General features: G+C 40.4%; 1 pseudogene across 1 annotated transcript; it reads right to left on the reverse strand.

Annotated features, from left to right (window-relative positions):
* Window positions 1-599: 599 nt before the first annotated feature.
* On the reverse strand, window positions 600-9,756 carry LOC149189322 (UDP-glycosyltransferase 85A8-like; annotated as a pseudogene). The gene is made up of 3 exons (XR_016256354.1): window positions 9,613-9,756; window positions 3,343-3,708; window positions 600-1,712 (listed from the first exon to the last, which is right to left on the reverse strand). The product of XR_016256354.1 is annotated as a UDP-glycosyltransferase 85A8-like (transcript).
* Between the last annotated feature and the right edge of the window lie 1,008 nt (window positions 9,757-10,764).

Raw genomic sequence — 10,764 nt, forward strand, 5'->3', positions numbered from 1 at the left:
ATTCGAGTGGATAAGATTGGCTGTCAAAAATTATTGCCGAGTAGCATGTCAAAGTGTGATCTACATGTGTACCTTTCACAATGTGTGTATTTCGCATGCCATTCATGTGCGATTACATGTGGGAGCGGCATGTGAGAATATATGTCTTGTGCACTATGAGGTTTCGTCATGGACCCTGGACAAACATTTTCCTGAGGTGTCTTTAGTTTCCGCAAGCACTGGTTGGTACTATATTTCCAGATGGTGCTTGGATCATTTAAGCTGCATAATCAAATACTTCGAAACATGGTCTGCTGTGTTTTTTAGCGGACTGGAAGAGGATGCTTCAAAAATACATTCTGGCAAAGATTTTAGGGACGGAAATTTCAAATCTCGGCCACGAATCTGAATTCAATTAAGTAAAAAAGAAATCAGCCAGAAAGATAGCAAAATCATTAGTCAATATATTGGAAGGTCGCCAAATCTACCTACCATTCTAATGTGTAATTCCTGAATCAGCTGCAGCTATTAAAGCCATGAAATGGGGTATTGATGATTATTATAATTAATATGTTCAACATCAAAAATACTTTTTCTGTTGATGAATAATACTGGTTTTCTCCTGTAGTAAAACGTGAGAGGTTTAAACCCTCGCCAAGCATGTTCAGATACAGGGGGTTCCTATAGTGGAGCCATCCAATGGGTTAGAAAGAGTTTTGATAATCTCAAATACATTATTCTCAAATTTGGATGACATCTTCTGGAATCCAAGTCACATGGTTTCAATTTTGGATTCGTGCATTTTACTCATCGTCATGTCATTAACGAATGTGTTTAGGTTTACAAAAGAAGATCCTCCAGGGAGGACTGCCTTTGTTGCTGACTCCTTGAGTTTGACAATGTTATCTCTGAGCATCCTTCCTTCTGCTGTTCTCATCATTCTCCTCACAACATCCTCCACCTCTTCTTTCGTGACCACCTTTTGGGTATCCACATCCACGTTTTCAAAATCCAGCACGATCTTCCACACCTCCTTCGCGAATCTGCAGTTCAAAAACTGATCAGCATAATATGGGAATCCTACTATGGGAACTCCCATGCTCATGCTCTCCAACATAGAGTTCCATCCAGAGTGTGTGAGAAATAATCCCACTGAAGCGTGGGCGAGTACTTTCACCTGTCGCGCCCACCTCACAAACATTGCCCATTTCTTTGTTCGTTCTTCAAAGCCCGCAGGTAAAATCGTAGCTTCACCTTCTGCAATATCCAACCGGAGAACCCACAAGAAAGGTTGTCCGCAACCCTCTAGCCCTAGTGCGAGCTGCTCCAGCTGTTCCTGTGATTTGAAGCGATGCTTCCGAAGGAAACATATATAACTGATCCCTTCTGTTGCATATCCAGCCATGACAGGCAATGCTCCTCCTCCTCCCACAGACTACAGCCAGAAGAGCGACCTTCTAAAAAATTTGGAAGAAAAAGAGGTCCTATGGCCAAAGCAGGACAACCATTCAAAGCTAGTGCTGTTACTGCATCGCTCCCTTCCAGCTCCTCAAACGTGTTCACTAATGTGTAGTCCCCTTTACTTTGCTTCTGTGATTCATGGAGACAGGCATTTAAAAGAATGTCCGATTGATCTTCAGCGCGGTAGAACGATAGTAGGTTTGTTGGCCTCAATGGTGGGATGTTGCCCGGAAGACAAGTGATGAGCTTTTCTGAATTTTTAGCGTCCTTTTCTGAAAAGGATACAAACTGTAGTTATTCTCTTTGCAGAGAAAATGATAATAATTGAATAAAATTATTATAGTAATCTTAAACCTTCACTGTGTCTGTAGGTTGGTTAAATGTGTCCTATTGTAACTTCAAAAAAATCACCAGCATCTAGTGTATATATAGGTATCAAGACAGACCAAACTTTTTATATGTTCATTGGCCAAGTTCAACGGGGCAGTGTAAGTTTCCAAAGTTGTGCTTCCAGGACATCTAAAGAGAGAAGGAGAAATACACAACCGAGCGACTCATTAGGGTTATGGGCCACAACCTCATCCAGCTCTGCGTCTTGGACATCTTCTCCCTCTCCTACCACTGCATCCCTTTCATGTTTTTCCTCTTCTCACGCACTACAGTCCCTCTGCTAGCTCTACCCCTTCGGCTATACATTTCCATCGCCCCTCTAGGCAACTGAACCCAGCTCAAAGTTTCCTTTATTGCACTACAAATGGAGTAATTCGCCAGCCTCCGACGACCAACTATCAAAAACCAGGAACGAAAGCTTCGCACCTACTTTGTAGGCGACCACCTTCAGCAAGTGCCCTCTCCAAGACTTACTGCCTTACTGTCACCGAAAACCAACCTTGACTTTCTTTTAACAATTTTGCCACCTGTCACGGTAGTTCGTCTCCCACTATAGACTTCGGGTTCTTGGTACCTTGAGGACACCTACCCAACCCCAACTTGCAGCAACCAGACAATCACCCTAATTACCTCATAAGAACTCTGAGGACGCTGCACCATAGATCACACCCCACCTCTAACGCTGGTCACAACGACAAGGCCTCGAGGACTCTCACCCTCCTCCTACTCCAAATTTTGTAAGCCTGTATTCTAAGTAAAAACAAAAAAACCACTAACACTACTACAATATGTCTAGCGAACTCGAAAGCTTAGGCTACCCTTAGCAGGGAATGGAAAAATCCAGAGACCAACGCAGTTACAAAATGCCTCCCCCTTGAAATGATGCAAAATCACAGTAAGGAAGATGAGATACCCATTTGGTGGACTTATCAGGCTGGCTGAATCCAAATACCAACTCCCATAGACCACTTATGTGAATACCACTCTCATGTCCCTCTATCCCCTCCACAACGTAGCCTCCAGTTATCTTCCTCTCTAGCGTCATAGACCTGTCATCGGTAGCCTCCAACATTGCGTTCAAGAAAGCCTTACCGGCAACAACATGTATCGCTCACATCCAAGTGCAGAGAATTTTGGACAGGTTAGCGGCCTGCACAAACGCTTAGTTCTCTCTTCCACCTTCAGAAACACCCATTCCCGGAATTATTAATAACATCCACTCACCTACCTTATGCACATAAAAATTTAACTCCATTCATCACGAAACTTCCATGTTGGGGTTGTATGTATAGCACATGCCATTTCTACAAAGGTTCAGTTCTCCTAGGTGGAGGCAGTGAATGCATTCGTTCCCCTCATCATTCCTTACCTCCACCCCATCACGGTAATAATATAAAATTTGATTTATATAATAAATAAATAAGAAAACAAAACCTTGAAATACGATTAAAAAGGTTAACACAAGATTCGGAGAATGTATATCTGATATTGATATGAAATAGAGAAACATACCAGTTACTGGAATATATCCCTCAGAAAGAAGTAAGTGGGCGTAGCACTGAGAAACGAAGGAAGCAGCACACAGAGGCCAGAAGATAACCCTAGGCACTTTCATATTGCTTGCGACTTGCTCTGTGCAGGACATGAAGGCGTCTGCAATGATGAATGTGATGGGTGGAAATGATGGTGAATTGGCATTGGTAGTAGTGAGGAGATCCTCCAAGGTGGGGCCTAAGTTTTGCAACGCAATAAATAACTCGCTCAGGTTGGAGTGGCGTCCATGGTTGGGCGGTAAACCATCAGAAATAGACAGAAATCGGATTTTTTGTCCCTGCTGCTCCGACTCAAGATCCTCTCTGGAAACAAGAGATTTATCGTCTTTTGTGTTGGGTATTTTTGAATGAGAAAATACCAAAACCAATCAAGCAAATACCACAGAGCCGATGCTCTATTCCATTTCTTCCAGGACCTTTGGACAGGGAAGCTTTTAAAAAACAAATGTACTCATAACAGTCCATTACAACAGCATAACACATTTTCTATTGCTTAAAAACAAAAAGACTGATACATATTTCATCCTCTTCGCAGAGAGGGATTCACTGGAGAGACTCTGTCTCTCTCTCGCTTCTGGTCTTCCACTGCTGTGGGTATTACAAAACCAATCTCATGCTATCTCTTGCTTTTGCGATGAGCAAGCAATACAATACATCCCTGTTTTCAAATTCTTTTCGCACTGCGGTGCGTTCTATTCATTCCAATGATATCTCGCACTGTTGTGCGTTCATTACAAATCCATGAGCTCTCGCACTGCTGTGCGTTTAAAACAAACAAAACAAAAAAAAACTAACCCACACCACTGTGCGCTGCCGCAGTCACAATACACAACAAAAGAAAAACTACATAACCATTGCCACACACGGGCTTACATAGCCATATATAAAAACATATAAAAAAATGTGGCCCATAACCATATCAAATGGCCTCACCAAATTCTACGTAAAAACATATATAAAAAAATAACATATGGGACGTATGCCCATTACCACATTAAAAGCAGCCACCTAATTCTACGTAGAAGCATTAAAACCATGTCGTTTCCTCCACGGCGGTCAACCACAAAAGGACACAAAAAAAATTTCTTTTTGACGCGGGCGGGGTCGGCTGACGTCACTTAAGTGCCATGTGTCACCACCTCATTCGTCGGGCCCGGTCGTTAAAGTCCGCGCAGCTTCGCGCAGATCTGAGCTCCTGACCCGATCCAACGCAAATCGCTCGTCAAGGTCACGCAAACAAAACGACCTTTAGCGTCCGGGGAGCAGGCGGTAAAGCTATTGTACAGGGGACGTGTGGCACGTCCTGATTGTGTTGGGGCCTCCCTTGCTGGTATAGCCATTTGCGAATGGCGGTGCGGGGAGACCGGGCGGTTTTCCAAAAACTGCCCTGCACTCTTGAAATTACAAATTTAACACTCCCCTTTAATTTCAACTGCTGGGCATTAGGACATACCCAAACACTTCCTCCCATAGAGGGATTCCTTAGTACTGCTGTTACAAAGATATCTTCCTCACATAGAGGGATTCACCAACTGCTTCTGATGCAGTTCACAAACAAACAAAGTTGTCTTCCTCTTAATAGAGGGATTAACCTGAAACTGTGCTTAAGAGCACCTTCCTCATGACAGAGGGATTCACCATTACAATGTGCTGAAGAGCACCTTCCTCATGACAAAGGGATTCACCATGTGACTGTGCTTAAGAGCACCTTCCTCATGACAGAGGGATTCACCTGTTATAAAAAAACATCTTCCTCTTAACAGAGGGATTTACCAAACTATGCTAAAGAGCATCTTCCTCTCAACAGAGGGATTCACTAATGACTATGCTGAAAAGAATCATCCTCTTGATAGAGGGATTTACCATGTGTATGCTTGAGAGCATCTTCCTCTCACGGAGGGATCACTGCCCAACACTGCCTTAGATGCAGTTTCAAAACAATAAAAATTCATTGCACTGTTTTTTTTTTTTTTTTTGCTGCTGCATATTCTCTGCTGCACTGTTGTGCCATCTTCTTTACTGTGTCTACCCCACACTGCTGTGTCTACACTTTCTGTTGTGTTGCTGCAGTTCACTTACATTTCTTTGCAAACTCTTCATTGTTGTGCATTCTTCAAAGACAAAATACTCTGTCTTTTCTGGAACAATTACTCTGTCCCACCTTACAAATTTACACTGCTGTGTTTAAATATTTCTTACATTCACTGCTGTTGCATATGTTGCATTTCAATTCAATGAAAAACACATTCATTACAGTTACATATACTGCTGTAAAGAAAAAAAAATTCTTTTACATGTGCTGCTGTCCATTACCTTTCATTTCTTCAACAAAACTTCATGCTGCTGCATTTTCTTATTTGCATTGCTGTGTGAAAACAAATTTCTTCATTCTCTCTTAGTTCTGGTTTCATTTTCTTCGCACTACTGTACTTCTCCTTCTTGCCATCACGCTGCTCCCTTTTCTTATGCACTGCTGTCCATACCCATAACCATAGACTCTGTCATCCCTGGGTTTTTATTTGCTGCTGCGTTGCCTCTACAATTTGCACTGTGGCTGCCTTTTGTTTCATCATACTGCTGTGTGCCCATACACTAACTCTTTACTCTCCATTACTTGCACATAGAGAGAAAACATCCTCACACTGTTTTGCGCTGCATTCTCCACACAACCAGAAAAAAAAAAAAAAATTAACACGGGCTGCTGCCTTTTCTTTTTACACCCTTGCTTCACACATTCTTAGTCTTCATTCATTTTTTTTTACACAATGCACTGCTGTGCAATTCCTTTCGATTTGCTGCTGCCACACATTATCATTCACCATTGTGCATTAAAAATCTGCTCTGCCCCTGTTTTTCTTTAGGCATTTATGTGCATGTTGCATTGCATACAAAAAAAATATTACATTTTTCACTGCTGTGTAAAAAAAAATTTCATTGCATTCTCAGCCACTGGGCATTTACGCTCTGCTGCGTTTTTCCTTCTTCTCATTTTCTTCTCACTGCTTTGCATTTTCATTCCCAATACAAAACATTTCCATCTGCTGTGTATTATACTCATTCTGCTGTGAGTATATTCTCTCACATTACATAAAAGGAAAACTACATTCCATTGCTATGCATTTCAATGCATGTGCTCCAAAAAAAAATTTCAAACTGCTGTTTTATGTTTTGTCCTCCCACCGCTGTGAGGGTCTCCATGCTCTGCATACTTTTCTTCTTGCGCTGCTGCTCTTTACATTTGAGCGCTGCCCCCATTTCTTTTCTGCTGTTATAGTAGATTTAACTTCATATTTTTCCTTCTATAAAAAAGTCTTCATCAAGGAGTGACTGTTAATACAGTTCAACAAGTAAAAATTACAAGCTCCCCTTTAATGTGTGCTTGTCTTCTTTTGGCAGACTCTTCTCAAAACAAATTTAGATCCACTGGAGAGTTCAAGGGGTTTTCAGATTGCCTTTCCTTCCTTCTCCATACTTGTGTAACTTTCTTCTTTTGCATGGGTCTAGCTTGTGTAAGAGCCCATGTCAAGTTACAATCTCGTGCCATATGCCCAATGTTATGACACTTGAAACATTCAACATTGTTCATGAATAACATTTCATGACTTCTTCTAAAATTGTTTCTTGGAGATTTTCGGAGACTACAACATCTATCTCTATGAAATGTTCTACAATCTTTCGCCATATGACCAAAGTTTGAGCAAGCATAACAATAACCATAAAATGAACTTTGGTACCTGGGAGATGGAGGTTTTCTTGGTGCACTTCTGAACCCTTGCTGCCTTGAGATCCTTTGATGATAACCATTGCCTCTTGCCTCTTTGACATCAGCGACATTTCTTCTTGGAGCTGGATTTCTTCTATTGCAGCCTTCATTTTTCTCCTTGCCTTTGCTGGAACTAGGAGCATCACACCTTCTTTCTGGTTTCTTCACATCTGCTTTGCTTAAAGCATCCTCATCCTTGTTTGAGGGTTCACCTACATACCCAAGTCCTGATTTATCAAATGGAGATCTGTGATAGCTGAGCATGTCATCCAAAGCTTGAGAGCTCTTCATGATCTTGTTCATCCCTTCAACCTTCTTCCTGAGGAGGACAATCTCTTCTTCTAACTTTTCACATTCATTATTTTTCTTTGCTAGTTGTCCCTCAGTTTCTTCCTTGCTACGAGTAGCTTCAGCTGCTACTATTTTGAAGGAGATAATATCTATCTTCATTTTGGAGATTTCTTCATCTTTTGCTTGACTGCTCTTCATTTTCTTTTCAGCTCCTTGTGCCTGCTTCCTGGCTTCTTGTAGTTCGGACTTAAGGGAGGAGACCTCTACCTTGTACTGTCCAATCTCTTCCACAAGCTTATTCACTCTCATGTGCCTTTGTTCAAGTTGACTTGTCAAGGCGTCTTCCTACTTCTTTGCACTATTCAGCTGATTTGTCATGGATATGACTTCTTCATGATGTTTCCTCTTGCATTGGTCAAGCTCCTTCTTAAGCTTGGTAAGCTCTTCATCCCTTTCTTTTACTTGAAGCTTGATGAGGTCAAGCTTTTCATTCTCAGCTTCTATGATGGGTTTTTCTTGACTCATTGTCATGGTCAGTGTTCCCTTTGCATGAAGGTCATGCAGTCTGTCCCATATACCCTTTGCTGATGTATATATTCCTAGATTCCTCTTCACAGAATCAGGGAGACCATCCAAGATAGTCTTTGCTGCTTGTGCATCATACTCCATGGATTCTTTATCCATCTTGCTATCATCAATCACTGACTCCCAGACTTCAATCCCTTCAGACTTTAGGAAAGCCCTAATCTTTATTTCCCATACATCAAAGTTTCCATCAAACTTTGGGGTTTCAAATAAAATGTATTCAAATGGATTGCCTTCTAGTTTAGTAGAGGGGGGAGACACATTTTTAACAGGCCTGGAGGCTTTCTAATTTGACCTTGCCATTCTTATCTAGGCTTTAAATACTTGACTGTGTTTTCTTTTAAATCACTGATTGTTCCTTTAACAGTAACAGAAAGGAAAGCTTTGAAAAATACCTTAACTCTTTTGGCTGAGTCTTCACACTGCTGGAGAAGTTTGACTGCTACAACCACACCTTCCTTCAGCTTCTTTGAGTCTTCAAAGAGCCTGGACTAGCTCTGATACCACTGTTGGGTATTTTTGAATGGGAAAATACCAAAACCAATCAAGCAAATACCACAGAGCCGATGCTCTATTCCATTTCTTCCAGGACCTTTGGACAGGGAAGCTTTTAAAAAACAAATGTACTCATAACAGTCCATTACAACAGCATAAAACATTTTCTATTGCTTAAAAACAAAAAGACTGATACATATTTCATCCTCTTCGCAGAGAGGGATTCACTGGAGAGACTCTGTCTCTCTCTCGCTTCAGGTCTTCCACTGCTGTGGGTATTACAAAACCAATCTCATGCTATCTCTTGCTTTTGCGATGAGCAAGCAATACAATACATCCATGTTTTCAAATTCTTTTCGCACTGCGGTGCGTTCTATTCATTCCAATGATATCTCGCACTGTTGTGCATTCATTACAAATCCATGAGCTCTCGCACTACTGTGCGTTTAAAACAAACAAAACAAAAAAAAACTAACCCACACCACTGTGCGCTGCCGCAGTCACAATACACAACAAAAGAAAAACTACATAACCATTGCCACACACGAGCTTACATAGCCATATATAAAAACATATAAAAAAATGTGGCCCATAACCATATCAAATGGCCTCACCAAATTCTACGTAAAAACATATATAAAAAAATAACATATGGGACGTATGCCCATTACCACATTAAAAGCCGCCACCTAATTCTACGTAGAAGCATTAAAACCATGTCGTTTCCTCCACGGCGGTCAACCACAAAACGACACAAAAAAAATTTCTTTTTGACGCGGGCGGGGTCGGCTGACGTCACTTCAGTGCCACGTGTTGCCACCTCATTCGTCGGGCCCAGTCGTTAAAGTCTGCGCAGCTTCGCGCAGATCCGAGCTCCTGACCCGATCCAACGCAATTCGCTCGTCAAGGTCACGCAAACAAAACGACCTTTAGCGTCCGGGGAGCAGGCGGTAAATCTGTTGTATAGGGGACGCGTGGCACGTCCTGATTGTGTCGGGGCCTCCCTTGCAGGTACAACCATTTACGAATGGCGGTGCGGGGAGACCGGGTGGTTTTCCAAAAACTGCCCTGCGCTGTTGAAATTACAAATTTAACATTTTGAAGCTTCCGCCATGCGCTTGTGTGTCCAGTCAGTGTTGACGAAAGTGACAAAAGATCCTCTTATAACCAGAAGTTGGGCCAAATTCATGAGAGCGTTTACATGACCCTATGCAGGAGCTGGCACAATTACTGCATGCATACCATGGTTCCCCTCTTGACAGACATTATTCTAATCGTTTCCCTTAATTCATGGAGCTTCTGCAACATATTTTAGCTAAGACTACTGGTAAGGTTACGTTATCCCTGATCAACGCGGATGGGATGCTCCTCAACCTCAAGAGTCATTGTCATCAATCTATCAAATAATTCGGCAAAACTTGCCAATTACGTTTTCCTTTATCGGGAAGATTTTAAATTGAAAAACTATATTTCATTTCCTATATAGTTATGCTCGTATGTTCATTTTTTCTTTCTTCTTATGCAGGTTTACGGGGTAATTGAAAAGATAATTATCTCATTATGTGAATGTTTATGGTCCATGTCATGTTAAAAACTTTTTCCAGATCATATGTTCAATTTTAGTAATGTAATTATTAAAGATAAATTTTATATAATATTCCAAGTAATATGTTAGAAAAAGAAAATTACATCATAATACAAAATTTTGTAATTTTGGAAAACAATTTCTAACAATATTATTATAACTAATAGATATTTGTGTAGGTAATAACAAAAGATTTTTTTCCATTTTAATGTGAGGGATAGTGTTTGATATTGTCAAAGCTGTATTTTTTTTTTAGGTATATGATTTGTTGAAATTATGAAAAGTTGTCAACAAAATTAATGTGAAAACTGTTTTTCTGTTGCTATGAATATTTATAAGAAATTTGAGGATCAAAATTATTATGTTTTATATTTAATTGATATTTTATTTGTACATAAAAAGAGTTGTGGAACCACACTTTTTTAAATGTAATTCCCTTGGCATTGGTTTGAAAGAATATCAATTATTTAAATTCCATCTCATTAATGATAAGCCAATTACCCATTATAAGACATCACTTGAAAAAACAAAATTATAAACTCATATTAATATCGGTGGGATAGCTTTATGTATTAAATACAGACAATGAACCTTTTTAATATTGATTAAAATAAAAAAGGAATTATGAATATACATTTCAATATGGAAAAAAGGGATTGATA

Source organism: Pinus tabuliformis, chromosome 3_1 (genome assembly GCF_031772625.1).
Source record: "Pinus tabuliformis cultivar Carrire ecotype Pingquan chromosome 3_1, CPIR1, whole genome shotgun sequence".
Lineage (NCBI taxonomy): Eukaryota > Viridiplantae > Streptophyta > Pinopsida > Pinales > Pinaceae > Pinus > Pinus tabuliformis.